The following is a 15018-nucleotide window of genomic DNA, read 5'->3' as shown; positions in this document are numbered from 1 at the left end:
AGTTCAGTAAATTTACGTCTTTTGAACCCATAACATGCAAAGTTATCCTGTTCATACCCATAACATAATTTTATTTCTCGTTTCTAGTTGGAAGCAAACGCTCGGTGTACGTAGAGTCGTACCAGTGGCAGATAGGACTTGAGAGAATATTGATCTTACCTTTAGCTCCTTGTGGGTTCGACACTTCATACTTATCACTTCCACCATTGGGAATTGCTACGATGATTCCCTGCACTTGGGGATTATCAAGCTCTTTTCTGGCGCCGTTGCCGGGGAGCAATAGCGTGGGGTTGATATTCTCGTGTGTGCTTTCTTCACTAAGTAGATTTTGTTTTACCTTTTTGTTTCTGTTTAGATGTGGGTGAAACATACAAAAAAATTTAAAAGAATGAAAATACAAAAAAAATTTACTTGCCTCTCATGCCTAAAAAGTTTTTCAATAAGAGAAGTGATTGGAAGATTATGCATTGGAGAAGTGAGGGTCGACCTTGAACACTTGTGTTCATGCTCATGGAAACAATGTAAAACTTTTCATGGAAGCTTCTCTTAAAATAATTATCCCCTTGTATATATCCATTGTATTATAAAAATAATGTGCCAAGCTTCGGTTTTTAGGATGATTAGATTGCTTGTTTACTATGTGCAGTACAAAAACAGAAACTTTGGCTGTAGCGCGTGATTTTACATTTTTTACTGGAAGGTCAAATGGGTCTGAACCTTTTTGCACATTACTTCTGTAAAAATGTTTTCAAATTATCATATATTTTTAGTATTTTTTGGAGTAACATAAGTTTACTAAACGTCCAGATTACTACAGACTGTCCTGTTTTTGACAGATTCTGTTTTCTATGAGTTGTTCGCTTATTTTGAGGAATCTATGGGTAGTATCGGGGGGTATGAACCATGGTAAAGTTGGAATACAGTAGATATAGTTCTAATATGAAATTGGAATACGTTTGCAACAGTACCTAAAGGTAGTGATTTGCTTTATTACACTAACGGATCTCACAAAGTTTTTGTTAAAGTTCTGTGTGGATGAAGTGTTCGAAGATCGAGGAGCTATCAATATGAGAAGAATAAAGAGAGGCAAGAGTTCAAGCTTGGGGATGCCCAAGGCACCCCAAGTAAACATTTCAAAGGATACTCAAGCATCTAAGCTTGGGGATGCCCCGGTTGGCATCCCATCTTTTTTCTTCAACAAATATCGGTATACCTCGGTTTTTGTTTTGTTCACATGAGTTGTGTCCTTTGTGTTTTTGTTTTTCCTTTAAGAACCATGCTAGCATGAGATAGCCCTTCATTGATTTATAGAATACTTCATGTGCTTCACTTATATCTTTTAAGTATGATCTTATAGAATTGCTCTTTGTGCTTCACATAAATCTTTTGAGTATGGTTTTATAGAATGCTTCGTGTGCTTCACTTATATATTTTGAGCTTGGATATTGGTTAGTATATATTAATTGTATAATGCTCCATGAACTTCACTTATATCTTTTGGAGTATGAATAATACTATCATCTAAAGCGGGTTTGGAAGAGTGTCATCTTTAGGAATTAGTGATCCCACTATTCCGAATGAGAAGAATTTTGCTTATGTGGAGAGTAGAAAATTTCTATGCTTGTAGATCATGAAAAGAATGCTTTATGTGATGGTTATATTGTTGAATTCATTCATGATGCTACTGAAAATTATTATGAGGGAGGAATATATGCTTGTAGGAGTTGCAATAATACCAAGTTTCCTCTCTATGTGCTTAAAGTTTTGAAGTTATACTTATTTTGCCTTCCTATGCTAGTTGATTCTTGTTCCTATAAATTATGTGTTCACAAAATCCCTAGTGAAAGAACATGCGGTGCCCCCATGTTTGGTTTTGGTAATTGATGACAATCTCTATGGACTAATGGTTGCCTTGAGTTATATTTGAAGGATTTGTCCATAGGCATTTCTTGAAGTCCATGTGTTGGTTTCAAGGAGTTTATGTGGTGACCAAGGTGTTATTAAGGAATTATCCAAAGATTGGTCATGTGAGAGTTGAGCTTATTGCAAGCATGTCTTGAAGAAGAAGATTGTGTGATCATTCATGTTTACCTTCAAGACATCATCCAAATGAAGAGAGTTGGAAAGAGTCAAGGTTGATCAAGACTAAGTCAAGAGTGAATCAAGTTGATCAACACACAAAGCGCACAAGATGTACCGAGGGATCAAGCGATCCCATGGTATGGTAAGCATTGTCAATTACGCTTTGTGTACTAACCCATGGTCTTCGTGAGAGTTCTTTGTGGGGTTAGGTTGCGGTGTGCAAGTTCAAGTGAAGCGGGCAAGTTCAAGTAAAGCATCACGAAGAGATCAAATGCTTGAAGCCATTGTGGTGACAATGGACTTGTGAAGATGTGCGGAAGGGTGGCTCACCCATAGTGGAGTATGGGGGAGCAATCAACTAGTCTTCATCGAGCCAACGCAATCAAGAAAGGTGGTCCATCTTGAGGGAGTCAAGATCGTCATCATCTAGCTCAAGTGGACCATGTGCAAGGCAAAGGTTTGCTCTTGATAGGTTTTCTATTTTACCGGTCTCATGATGGTAGTTGGGAGACCGGGTTATAGGATCGATTGCCGTACTATCAAGGGGGGCTCTCGATGAGTAGCTTGATCGTATCGTTCATAGAGAGCTCAAACCATTGCATCCTTGCATCATCTTTATTGGTTCTTGTTTGGTTCTTCTCTTTGTGAGTTTTGGAGCTTATGGTCATCTTGATGACAAGCTCGAGTTCATCGAAAACGGAGTTCACTCGCATCTTCTATGATGTTTTCGATGTTGGAGGTTATGCCGGTTCTTCTCGGTTGGAGGTTTCACTCCTCTATTTGTTGGCATACCTCCCCTGCCTCTTCTTACTATACTGAGGTCGCTGTTTTGATGCTACTCGTCGTCTTGTATCCACAAGCTTGAGTTTGCTCAATTCGGAGCTCATATGAAGAAGTTTTGGCAGTTCTGTTTTTCTCCCTGCGGTAGTACCGCGGTGGCAGCGGTAGTACCGCTTGTAGCGTCAAGCGGTAGTACCGCTCCAGTACCGCTCTACTACCGCCTCGATTTTGGGTCTGCTCTTTTCGTGTCTGGTTCAGCGGTAGTCGCGCGACAGTAAGGTACGGTAGTTCCGCCCATAAGCGGTAGTACCGCTCCGGTCGAGCGATAGTACCGCTATTGCACTACTGCCACCGTACTCTGCTCTGTCCTGCCTCCTTTTGTCCCGTGTTCTGCTCCTCCAGCGGTAGTACCGCTGGGGTGAGCGGTAGTACCGAAGCGGTACTACCGCCCCAAGGTTCTTGTTTTGTTGCTCCTTTTCACTGCTTCTTCCGCCCGAGCGGTAGTACCGCTCGTGTGCGGGCTGAGCACATAACGATTGGATTTTCCCCCTCCTATAAAAGGGGGTCTTCTTTCCCATTGAACCTTATCCTTTGAGCTCATGTTCTTCCCCCATTGTTGACCTTCTTCGAGCTTGCTAACTCTCAATCCCTCCATGGATTCTTGCTAGTTTTTGAGGGAAAAGAGAGAGGAGATCTAGATCCACATTTCCACCAATCACTTTCTCCTCTATGTGAGGGGAACCCCTTGGATCTAGATCTTGGAGTTCTTGGTGTTCTCCTTCTTGTTCTTCCTCTCATTTTCCTCCCTAGCATTAGTTGCTTCGGTGGGATTTGAGAGAGAAGGACTTGGGCACTCCGTGTGCCCTTGCCATTGCATTTGGTGCATCGGTTTGAGTTCTCCACGGTGATACGTGGAAGTTACAAGTTGAGAAGCTTATTACTCTTGGGTGCTTGGTACCCTTGAGCTTGTTCCTCTTGGGTGCTTGGGCGCCCTAGACGGTTGGTGGTGTTCGGAGCTCAATCATTGTGGTGTAAAGCTCCGGGCAAGCGTCGGGGTCTCCAATTAGGTTGTGGAGATCGCCCCGAGCAATTTGACGGGTTCCGGTGACCGCCCCCAAGGGTTGCCAAAGTGTACGGGTTCGGTGACCGCCCCCAAGGGTTGCCATTTGTACGGGTTCGGTGACCGCCCTCAAGGGTCCCTTAGTGGAATCACGGCATCTTGCATTGTGCGAGGGCGTGAGGAGATTACGGTGGCCCTAGTGGCTTCTTGGGGAGCATTGTGCCTCCACACCGCTCCAAACGGAGATTAGCATCCGCAAGGGTGTGAACTTCGGGATACATCGTCGTCTCCGCGTGCCTCGGTTATCTCTTACCCGAGCCCTTTACTTATGCACTTTACTTTGTGATAGCCATATTGTTTCTTGTCATATATCTTGCTATCACCTAAGTAGTTTTTCTTGCTTAGCATAAGTTGTTGGTGCACATAGGTGAGCCTAGTTGTTGTAGGTTTTGTGCTTGACAAATTAACCGCTAGGTTTATTCCGCATTTGTTCAAGCCTCAACCGTAATTATTTTAAAGCGCCTATTCACCCCCCCCTCTAGGCGACATCCTCGATCTTTCACCTAGCGCATAGGAAGTGGGTTAGATTCAAATATGCTATCATATTCTTCATGAGCTCTCTTTATGTTTCAATTCTTTCTTTTATGTGAGCACATTGAAATCAAATCATGCTAGCCTAAAAGGCATTAAGAGAAGCGCTTGTTGGAGACAACCTAATATTTACCCTTACTGTTTTTGTGTGTTTACATGATTAAAGCTACTGTAGTAATCATGTTTTATAGCTTTGTTCAATAATGCAAGTAAGACCTTTGGGAAGACTTGGGTGAAAGTTATGTGATCTTGCTGTAAATAAGAAACTTTGCGCTCACCGAGAATTAGTTGCATTTTTACAGAAGATGCTTTTTGAGTTGATTCTTTTTGCCAGAAGATAATAGACAAATTCCTCACGTCCACCAATTTATTTCATAATTTTTGGAGTAGCAGAAGTATGGTTTCTGTTCGGATCATTACGACTGTTCTGTTTCTGACAGATTCTGTTTTCATTGCATAGTTTGCTTGTTTTCTAGTTTCTATGGCTTATATTTCTCAATATAAATGTAGAAATGAATGGTACAGTAGGCATTGTGTGAGAACAATTATGAACCTTGTCTTTGACAGTACCAAGGTGAATGGTTTACTGTTTATCATACTAACCTATCTCACGAAGTTCCGTTAAGTTTTGTGTGATTGAAGTTTTCAAGCTTTTGGTGATGTGATCCGCGCAGGGCTTCGCCTAAGCACTACGCCGCTATGACCGGAGGCGTAAACTGCGGAGGGGTGCACCGCACACGGCTAATAGAATTCTTGGTGTGCCTTTGGGGTGCCCCCTGCCCCCGTATATAAAGGAGGGGGGGAGGAGGCCGGCGACCAGGAGGGGCGCGCCAAGGGGGCAGTCCTACTTGGACTCCTAGTACAAATAGGATTCGCCCCCCTTTTCCTTTCTCAACCGGAGGGAATAGGAAGGAGAGGGAGAGGGAAAGGGAAGGGGGCGCCGCCCCCTCCTCCTTGTCCTATTCGGACTCCCTAGGAGGGGGCCGCGCGGCCACCCCCCGCGGGCTTCCCTCCCTCTCCCTTAGGCCCATGTTGGCCCAATACTTCCCCGGGGGGTTCCGGTAACCTCCCGGTACTCCGGAAAAATACCCGAATCACTCAGAACCATTCCGGTGTCCGAATACAACCTTCCAACATATGAATCTTTACCTCTTGACCATTTCGAGACTCCTCGTCATGTCTGTGATCTCATCCGGGACTCCGAACACACTTCGGTCACCAAAACACATAACTCATAATACAAATCATCAATAACCAATAAACGTTAAGCGTGCGGACCCTACGAGTTCAAGAACTATGTATACATGACCGAGACACATCTCCGGTCAATAACCAATAGCGGAACCTAGATGCTCATATTGGCTCCTACATATTCTACGAAGATCTTTATCGGTCAAACCGCATAACAACATATGTTATTCCCTTTGTCATCGCTATGTTACTTGCCCGAGATTAGATCGTTGATATCATCATAACTAGTTCAATCTTGTTACCGGCAAGTATCTTTACTCGTTCCGTAATGCATCATCCCGCAACTAACTCATTAGTCACATTGCTTGCAAGGCTTATAGTGATGTGCATTACCGAGAGGGACCAGAGATACCTCTCCGATATACGGAGTGACAAATCCTAATCTTGATCTATGCCAACCCAACAAACACCTTCGAAGACACCTGTAGAGCATCTTTATAATCACCCAGTTACGTTGTAACGTTTGATAGGACACAAGGGTTCCTCCGGTATTCGGGAGTTGCATAATCTCATAGTTAGAGGAACATGTATAAGTCATGAAGAAAGCAATAGCAATAAAACTAAAACTAAGCGATCATAATGCTAAGCTAACGGATGGGTCTTGTCCATCACCTCATTCTCTAATGATGTGATCCCATTCATCAAATGACAACACATGTCTATGGTCAGGAAACATAACCATCTTTGATCAATGAGCTAGTCAAGTAGAGGCATACTATGGACACTCTGTTTTGTTTATGTATTCACACATGTACTAAGTTTCCGGTTAATACAATTCTAGCATGAATAATAAACATTTATCATGAAATAAGAAAATATAAATAACAAATTTATTATTGCCTCTAGGGCATATTTCCTTCGGTCTCCCACTTGCACTAGAGTCAATATCTAGATTACATAGTAATGATTCTAACACCCATGGAGTCTTGGTGCTGATCATGTTTTGCTCGTGGAAGAGGCTTAGTCAACGGGTCTACAACATTCAGATCCGTATGTATTTTGCAAATCTCTATTTCTCCCTCCTTGACTTGATCGTGGATGGAATTGAAGCGTCTCTTGATGTGATTGGTTCTCTTGTGAAATCTGGATTCCTTCGCCAAGGCTATTGCTCCAGTATTGTCCACAAAAGATTTTCATTGGACCCGATGCACTAGGTATTACACCTAGATCGGATATGAACTCCTTCATCCAGACTCCTTCATTTGCTGCTTCCGAAGCAGCTATGTACTCCACTTCACACGTAGATCCACGACGCTCTGCTTGGAACTGCACCAACTAACAGCTCCACCATTCAATATAAATATGTATCCGGTTTGTGACTTAGAGTCATCCGGATCAGTGTCGAAGCTTGCATCAACGTAACCATTTACGACGAGCTCTTTGTCATCCTACTTGGAGGGGGACTCCTACTCCCCCTCCCTTGGTCGGCGCCCCAAGGGGGCTCTTTCCCCCTTGGTGGCAACCCCTCTCCCCCCCATTCCTATATATACTAGAGGATTTCCACCCTATGGGAACACAAGTTTTGGAGCCTCATCTAGTTGATCTAATTCTTGTCGGTCCTAGTTGACTAATTAGAGCTTGCCGTAGCCACCTCTAATCCTCATAATTAGAATCCCCATGTGGTTCTAATCTCCTCACTCTAATTCTCCGGCGACGATTAGCTCTGGGAGGTGAAGCGTTGCCGGATCGTGAAGACCGTACGCTTGCAACCAAGTAGAGAGGCGGTGCTTTTTGTCTTCCGTTCGATGGATCGTTCGGGGGTGGTTCGCGGAATCATCATGGATGTTCGAGGGACTCCAAGTACAATCTACACCGACTCGTCTACTTTCGCTGCACTCTCGAAGTCGGTAACGATCGTTAATCACAACCCGTTATGCATCTTCATATTGTTTCTGGTGATCATAGGACGAAATTTTTGTTTTCTACTATGTTTCCCAACAATGGCGTCATGAGTGGTTCTATGAGTAGATGCAGGTTGCGATCTAGATCACATGTGGATGTGAGGGTGATGTTCTTCGTATGCTTCCCTTGAGTGTTGCTTCAGTTCAGTTCATTGACGGCATGGTGTCGCTTTTCACAAGGTTCTGACAATCGACCGGCTCTGGCTGTCGACGATCTGCTAACAGTTCCTTGGGCTTCACCATAGTCAAGAATGGTGAACCATCGCCTATGCAAGGGGGGCAATGAAGATGGATGATCTTCTAGGGGGTCACACGTATTAGATGAAGTTTACTGTGGGGGAACGAGATTTTTAATTAAGTCTCTTCTTTCACACACCCTGAAAGTTAGTCTAGCAACAAGAATTATCACTTTATGGTGTGCGCGTAGGTTGCTAGGTTTATCCGAAAACCCTATGAACCACGTAATTAAAATTTGCCAAACCGATTAGAGGACGTCTAACTTGGTTTTGTAGGGTTTGCAGATAATGTGGTATAGCCTTTGTCATGATAATGAGTTTATGTATGAGATGATTATATGTTGTAATGTTAAGTGGCCTGCGCGTCACGGCATGATGGCTGGAGCCATGAGATTGCCACCTTAATGTAAATATCATAGAGATAGGTTACAGGTGACGGTGACAAGTTGTACACGGAGGACCCCGACGAGGAGAAGGTGTACGAAGGCGCGGGACGAGGAGCTATAATTTTGTTCCATGGTGGAATTTCAGATTTTGGTGCCACGACAACGTTTACTGAAATGGTAGCCACGAATACATTTTCTGAGATTGTCGCCACGACAACGTTTTTGAAATGGTTGCCACGGCAACGAAATATTGGCCGTCACGTCGCTTCAACTAGAGATTGAAGACGATCACGGAGAACTTCCGGCGCCTAGGGCTATACTATATCATGCTATTATGAATTTCCTAAGATGGTTATCCCTTTGTTGTTTGCACCCTTTGATTGCGCAATCAATTATTAGGGTGATCTCTCATAGTTAATATCAAGTTAAAAGGTGCTCTTTTCAGTGCTGCAACCATCTATAACATGTAGCATTCCAGAGTCGGTCATGCCAACATGAGCACAAACGGGACGCGAGGTGTAAGACGGGGATGGTCAGACCATGCTTGCAGATAGCACCCGGTTTTCTTGAAGTTCTAGTAGGATCTTTCTAAGCTAGGAGCACAAAGCATCGAAAGATTAACGAGAATCATATGGAGATATGATCGGCAAAAGTATTCCCACCGGTCAAAATTCTCATCATCAGTGATGTCCACATCAATGGCTGAGAACTAGGCTTGGATCTTGAGTCACTCACTATCAATTATGAGAGATATTGATTTGAGTGGGATCACAATTATGTATTAATTAAGTTTAATAACTAGTGTAAATTAAATATGAACAATGTCTATGTGTAGTTTGCATTATAGTTGTAGAATTATGGCTCACAGTTCCAACTTTGTTGTTCAAATTAATTGAATGCTATTTATCTGGTTGAAACTTTATGCTTGGGAGGATTGCCCTCTAAAATTTCCAAGAAGGATTTTGTCCTACTGCATGTTTACAATACTCTCTTGCTAATGCTATGGATGATGAGACTCACGTCCTTTGATCCAAAAGCTAGAATTGCATTATGGTCTGCTTGCTTCCAAGAAACCAGAACTTCAAAATGTTTGGGATAGTTATGTGATATTCTTGGAACTGAAAATTGTTTTCAGAAACAAACAAAGGCTAAAAGATATGTGATATCTAAAGAAGTGTTTTGTTTGCAAATTCTAGTGAAGTGTTCAACTATGTTTAAGACTGAAATGCGTAAGATCCGGAAGAAATCCAGTCATGTGTTGATGTTGAAAACTGGTAGAGAAAGAACAAAACCAAAGGATGTAATAAGACTTTCACGCCTAGGGAAGTTGGGGGTTGACACCACTCTTAAAGTTGTTGTTTCTTCTGAGAGTAAGAGAATATTGAAGTAAAACTATAAGAAGTAAAAGGCAGAAAGAAAAGAAGACTGGAATGTCCAGCTCAGGTATGAATGTCATACAACTTATGAGATGCAGAGGTGGTTGGTCAAGTACAGTGTAGTTCTTGGGAAAATTCGATCAACTTGTTGATCACTGATTCTTTGGTATTGTGGTTAAAAGGTTAATCACAAGGATATTGACTCGATTGCATATTATTGGAAATCGTTGCAAGAAACTTCAAACGGACTAAATGACCAACAAATAATGAGGTTAAAATATTTTGATGGATTGTAAATGGTTACAGTATTTCAATCAATGTATTTCCTCTGTATTTATCATAATTCATTTTAGAGTTGTATAAACTCTAGCCCATTGCATAGAAGTTGCAAGGTGGTTCTTCATGACAGAACAATAGTTGTTCGATGTTATGAAGGAGATTGTCCATGACAGAACAATAGTTGTTCAATGTTATGAATAAAAAGCGCACACTCTTATTGTGAATAAGATGTATGTTATGAGTATTGTTATTAAAATTGAACATCCATAACACTGACGCTAAATATTGCAAGACAAAAGAATACCACATGTGTGTGGCACTCCATTTAGTCACATTGGAAAATTGGAGAAATTTCATAGTGATGGATTTTGAAGTCATCTGATTGTCCAATTAGTGAAGTAAACTAAAATACCATTCACAGGCCATAGCGAACGAGCAACAAAATAATTGGCAATATGCATATCGATGTGTGTAGTCCAATAAGTGTTGTTGCAAGAAGTGGATTTATCTATCTTCAAGGATGACTCATTTAGATATTTATATTTACTAATTGAGACATAAATATGGATCTTTTGAAGTGTTTCAAAAGGATTTCAGAATGAAGTAGAAATTATTGTAATAATAAAATAATGTTTCTTTGCAGAAAAGAATATTTGAGTTACAAATTTAGAGAATGTCTGATGAGCTATAAAAGAATTTTATAGCTTGCACCTCCTAGAAACACTACCGAGAGTAGATTGTTTTAAGTAGATGCAATCAAACTATGTATAACATGGTGAGATCAAAGATGACACTAATTATTTCACCAATATACTTTCAAAGTGATGCTTTAGGGACTATGGCTTTCACAGTGAAAAGGAGCGCCATCAAATTTATTGAAATAAGTACTACTTTGTAGGTTATCCCCAATAGTTGGGTAATCCTCTATCACTACGCCAAGGCAAAGTGTTGTCATAGAGTGCGGAAGTTTTGAAGAAATGTTTTGTACAAAAGAGTGAGTGGGAGGACAGTGCAACTCGACAATATTATGGAATCTGTTGGAAATATGCCCTAGAGGCAATAATAAATAGGTTATTATTATATTTCCTTGTTCATGATAATCGTTTATTATCCATGCTAGAATTGTATTGATAGGAAACTCAGATACATGTGTGGATACATAGACAACACCATGTCCCTAGTAAGCCTCTAGTTGACTAGCTCGTTGATCAATAGATGGTTACGGTTTCCTGACCATGGACATTGGATGTCGTTGATCACGGGATCACATCATTAGGAGAATGATGTGATGGACAAGACCGAATCCTAAGCCTAGCACAAGATCGTGTAGTTCGTTTGCTCAGAGCTTTTCTAATGTCAAGTATCATTTCCTTAGACCATCAGATTGTGCAACTCCCGGATATCGTAGGAATGCTTTGGGTGCACCAAACGTCACAACGTAACTGGGTGGCTATAAAGGTGCACTACAGGTATCTCCGAAAGTGTCTGTTGGGTTGGCACGAATCGAGACTGGGATTTGTCACTCCGTGTAAACGGAGAGGTATCTCTGGGCCCACTCGGTAGGACATCATCATAATGTGCACAATGTGACCAAGGAGTTGATCACAGGATGATGTGAGTTACGGAACGAGTAAAGAGACTTGCCGGTAACGAGATTGAACAAGGTATCGGGATACCGACGATCGAATCTCGGGCAAGTAACATACCGATAAACAAAGGGAATTGCATACGGGATTGATTGAATCCCCGACATCGTGGTTCATCCGATGAGATCATCATGGAACATGTGGGAGCCAACATGGGTATCCAGATCCTGCTGTTGGTTATTGACCGGAGAACGTCTCGGTCATGTCTGCATGGTTCCCGAACCCGTAGGGTCTACACGCTTAAGGTTCGATGACGCTAGGGTTATAGGGAATAGATGTACGTGGTTACCGAATGTTGTTCGGAGTCCCGGATGAGATCCCGGACGTCACGAGGAGTTCCGGAATGGTCCGGAGGTAAAGATTTATATATAGGAAGTATGGTTTTGTGTAGGAGATATGCCCTAGAGGCAATAATAAATGTTATTGATTATCTCCCTGTTCATAATTATGTTTATGTTCCATGCTATAACTGCTGTGGTTCCCGAGCCCGTATATCCATAAAGGCTCTGGGGAGAACCCATATGCACGTGTGGAATAATAAACGGTAAAATGTATTCCTAGTCGTGCCTCTAAGACTAGCTCAAGTGTTGCATGATGATTATGTTTTCCCAATCATGGGCATGTCTATGCCAAGCAACTTTGAGGGCACAATGTCAGGAAGGACATTTGTGTTGAATCGACCCGAATTGATGTTATGCTATGAGATTCATTCGTCACAAGTTTATGGTACATAACACAGAGATGGTTAACGTTTGCATGATTCCTTAGACCATGAGAGTATCGAGTTTCTTCATGCTTGCTTCATGAACTTTGGGGTTTGTTAAACGTCATCCGTAAATGGGTGGCTATTACGGCGGCTTACGGGTTCATGGAAAAGTGTGTCAAGTAACTTGATAGCTCAAGATTGGGATTTGCTCCTCCGACGATGGAGAGATATCTCTGGGCCCTCTCGGTGTTACGGTATCCATCATCGTCTGGCCAGACACTTTGTGATTTGATCACGGGGATGCCGGAACACGATAACGAGAAAAGAGAACAATACCGGTAACGAGGTAACTAGCATAGTGGACAAGTTGTTGATCCACGGGAATGCCAACATGTCTCACCTCGGGTATTTGTAACATATCGCGAAGCAACAGGAATAGCACACGGCAACTGGAGGTTCACTCGAATATTTATTCGTGTGGGTATAGGGGTCAATATGGGTGTCCACGGCTCCGATGTTGATCATTGATCGGAAGGGGTTCCGGGTCATGTCTATACTTCACCGAACCTATAGGGTCACACGCTTAAGGGTCATCTATCTGCTGAATACTAGACAGGGAGTCTGAGAGAAAATCACCGAAAAAGTTTCGGACACCGAAAAGTTTCGGACAGCGGAATCGTACCGCAGAGAGAGGTCATCGGATAAGTTTCGATGATACCGAAAAGTTGTTTCGGGATACACCATTAAGTCAAATTGGTTTCGGCACATGCCTGATAATTCTTGGAGGATGCCAGAATCATTCTGGAAGCTTTTTGGAATTTTCTGAGATAAAAACCGGAAATGTTCCGGAGCTGCCGGAGCCACTTCAGATGCGTTTCGCAGATGAAAATCACTAAAACCGGAATTGTTTCGGAACGCGTTGAAAATCATTTTAGTGGGTACTGGAAATGTTCTTAGCCCACATAAATATTTTCAGTTCGATCAGACGCTGAAAAATGTCGTCGTGAATAGTGAAAATCAGCTTTATGGTTACTTTATGGAAAGCCACCTTTTGGGGCTTTGCTCCAAAAGATCTTGGGGATGACATGGATGGATAGGAGCCATTTTTGGGCCCCTCATGGGGGTGTGGCCGGCCACATGGGGTATCCCCCCTTGGGGACCCTCTTGTTCCTTGGTTTCACTCCTAGGTCCTTGTGGAAGGACTTCATTCATGTGCATTTTGGGTTTTTTGTGAAACTACCCTACCCCCTTGGGATTTCCTATAAATAGAGGTGGAGGGGCAGCCCTCCACACTCATCCCTTGCTCTCATACACATGCCATGCATTATCTGGCTTCTTCTCTCCCTCCCACGAAAAGAGTTTCGTAGAGCCGTAAGGCTGTCTGGGTTCCGGCAGGAACTAGTTCTGGACGGCGAAGCCCTGCCGGATAGATGACACCGTATGTGTGCAACTCTGTAGAGAGATCGTAGTTTCGGTCTTAGTTCGTGAGTGCCTCCCGAAGGGCTGTCCGTGTGACCGTCCGAGTTTCGAAGGTCCTCCCGAAGGGCTGTCCGAGTGACCGTTCGAGTTTCGAAGGTCCTCCCGAAGGGCTGTCCGCGACACCGTCCGGGGGGCTGTTCGACCGCCTCCCGGAGGGCTGTCTGAGGAGCAGATGAGGGTATACATCCTCGCGGTTGGGAGGTTGTAAATCCTAGCTGCGGGGATCTGCACCGCCGATCGTCATCGACTCTACTTCCCGCTGCGCTACGAGTCGGTAACGAAAAAGATCAAACCATGTATGCAGTCTCCATAGTGGTCCTGGGCTGGTGCGTAGGTCGGAAATTTTTTGTTTTCTGTCGCGTTCCCCTACAGTGGCATCAAGAGCCGTGCTATGCGTAGATGCAGGTTTCGATCTAGAATACATGGAGATGTATGGGTATTGCATAATATAATTAGGTAGTAGATGAGATCTATTGCTGGAAAATTATTTATGCGGGTGACAGATGAAATCTGTTACCCGAGGTTCTTGTTGCTTCCCTAGAATTTGCGTTTGCTCAATCTCGAGACAGCATGGTGGAATTTGACAAAGTTCTGGCAATCCGTGATCCTGATTGATCATGGAAGTGCTATCAGTTCTTTGGGTTCTGCCGTAGTCAAAAGAAAGATGAAATTCGCAGATGAAAGGGCATTGCAGATATGATCTGCACGGGGGTCATGCGTATGACGAAGTTTAGTATGGGGCTCGAGATTTAATTATCCCCGTGTTCATACACCCCGAGATGTTAATCTAGCAACTTGAATAATCATACTTGATGATAAAACGTTGGTCGCTGCGGTTTAAGTCAAAACCTTAGAAGCCACGTAAAATAAATTTTGCATAACCGATTAGAGGCGTCTAACTTGGTTTTGCAGGATGTGCATATGATGTGGTATAGCAGTGCTCATACTAATTCGATTATGTATGAGTGACTATATGATGTAATTTGATTAACATGACCTGCGTGTCATGATTCGGCATGATGGTTGGAGCCATATGATTGCACTTTAATGACCTGCGTGTCAACCTTGTTGTAATGCATTATTTGTTAGCTATAGAGATAGCAATATTATCTGGTGCATCGACAAGGTGGTGAGGGCAATCCCTCGCGACACGGTGAACACCGGACAAGACGCAATTCGCCGAAGACGAAAGAAATGGAAATACTTCTCCGTCAGAAAGGGCTATACCATATCGCATGCTAATTA

This window comes from Triticum aestivum, chromosome 7D, assembly GCF_018294505.1.
Source record: "Triticum aestivum cultivar Chinese Spring chromosome 7D, IWGSC CS RefSeq v2.1, whole genome shotgun sequence".
Taxonomy (NCBI): domain Eukaryota; kingdom Viridiplantae; phylum Streptophyta; class Magnoliopsida; order Poales; family Poaceae; genus Triticum; species Triticum aestivum.
This window is presented reverse-complemented; position numbering follows the sequence as displayed.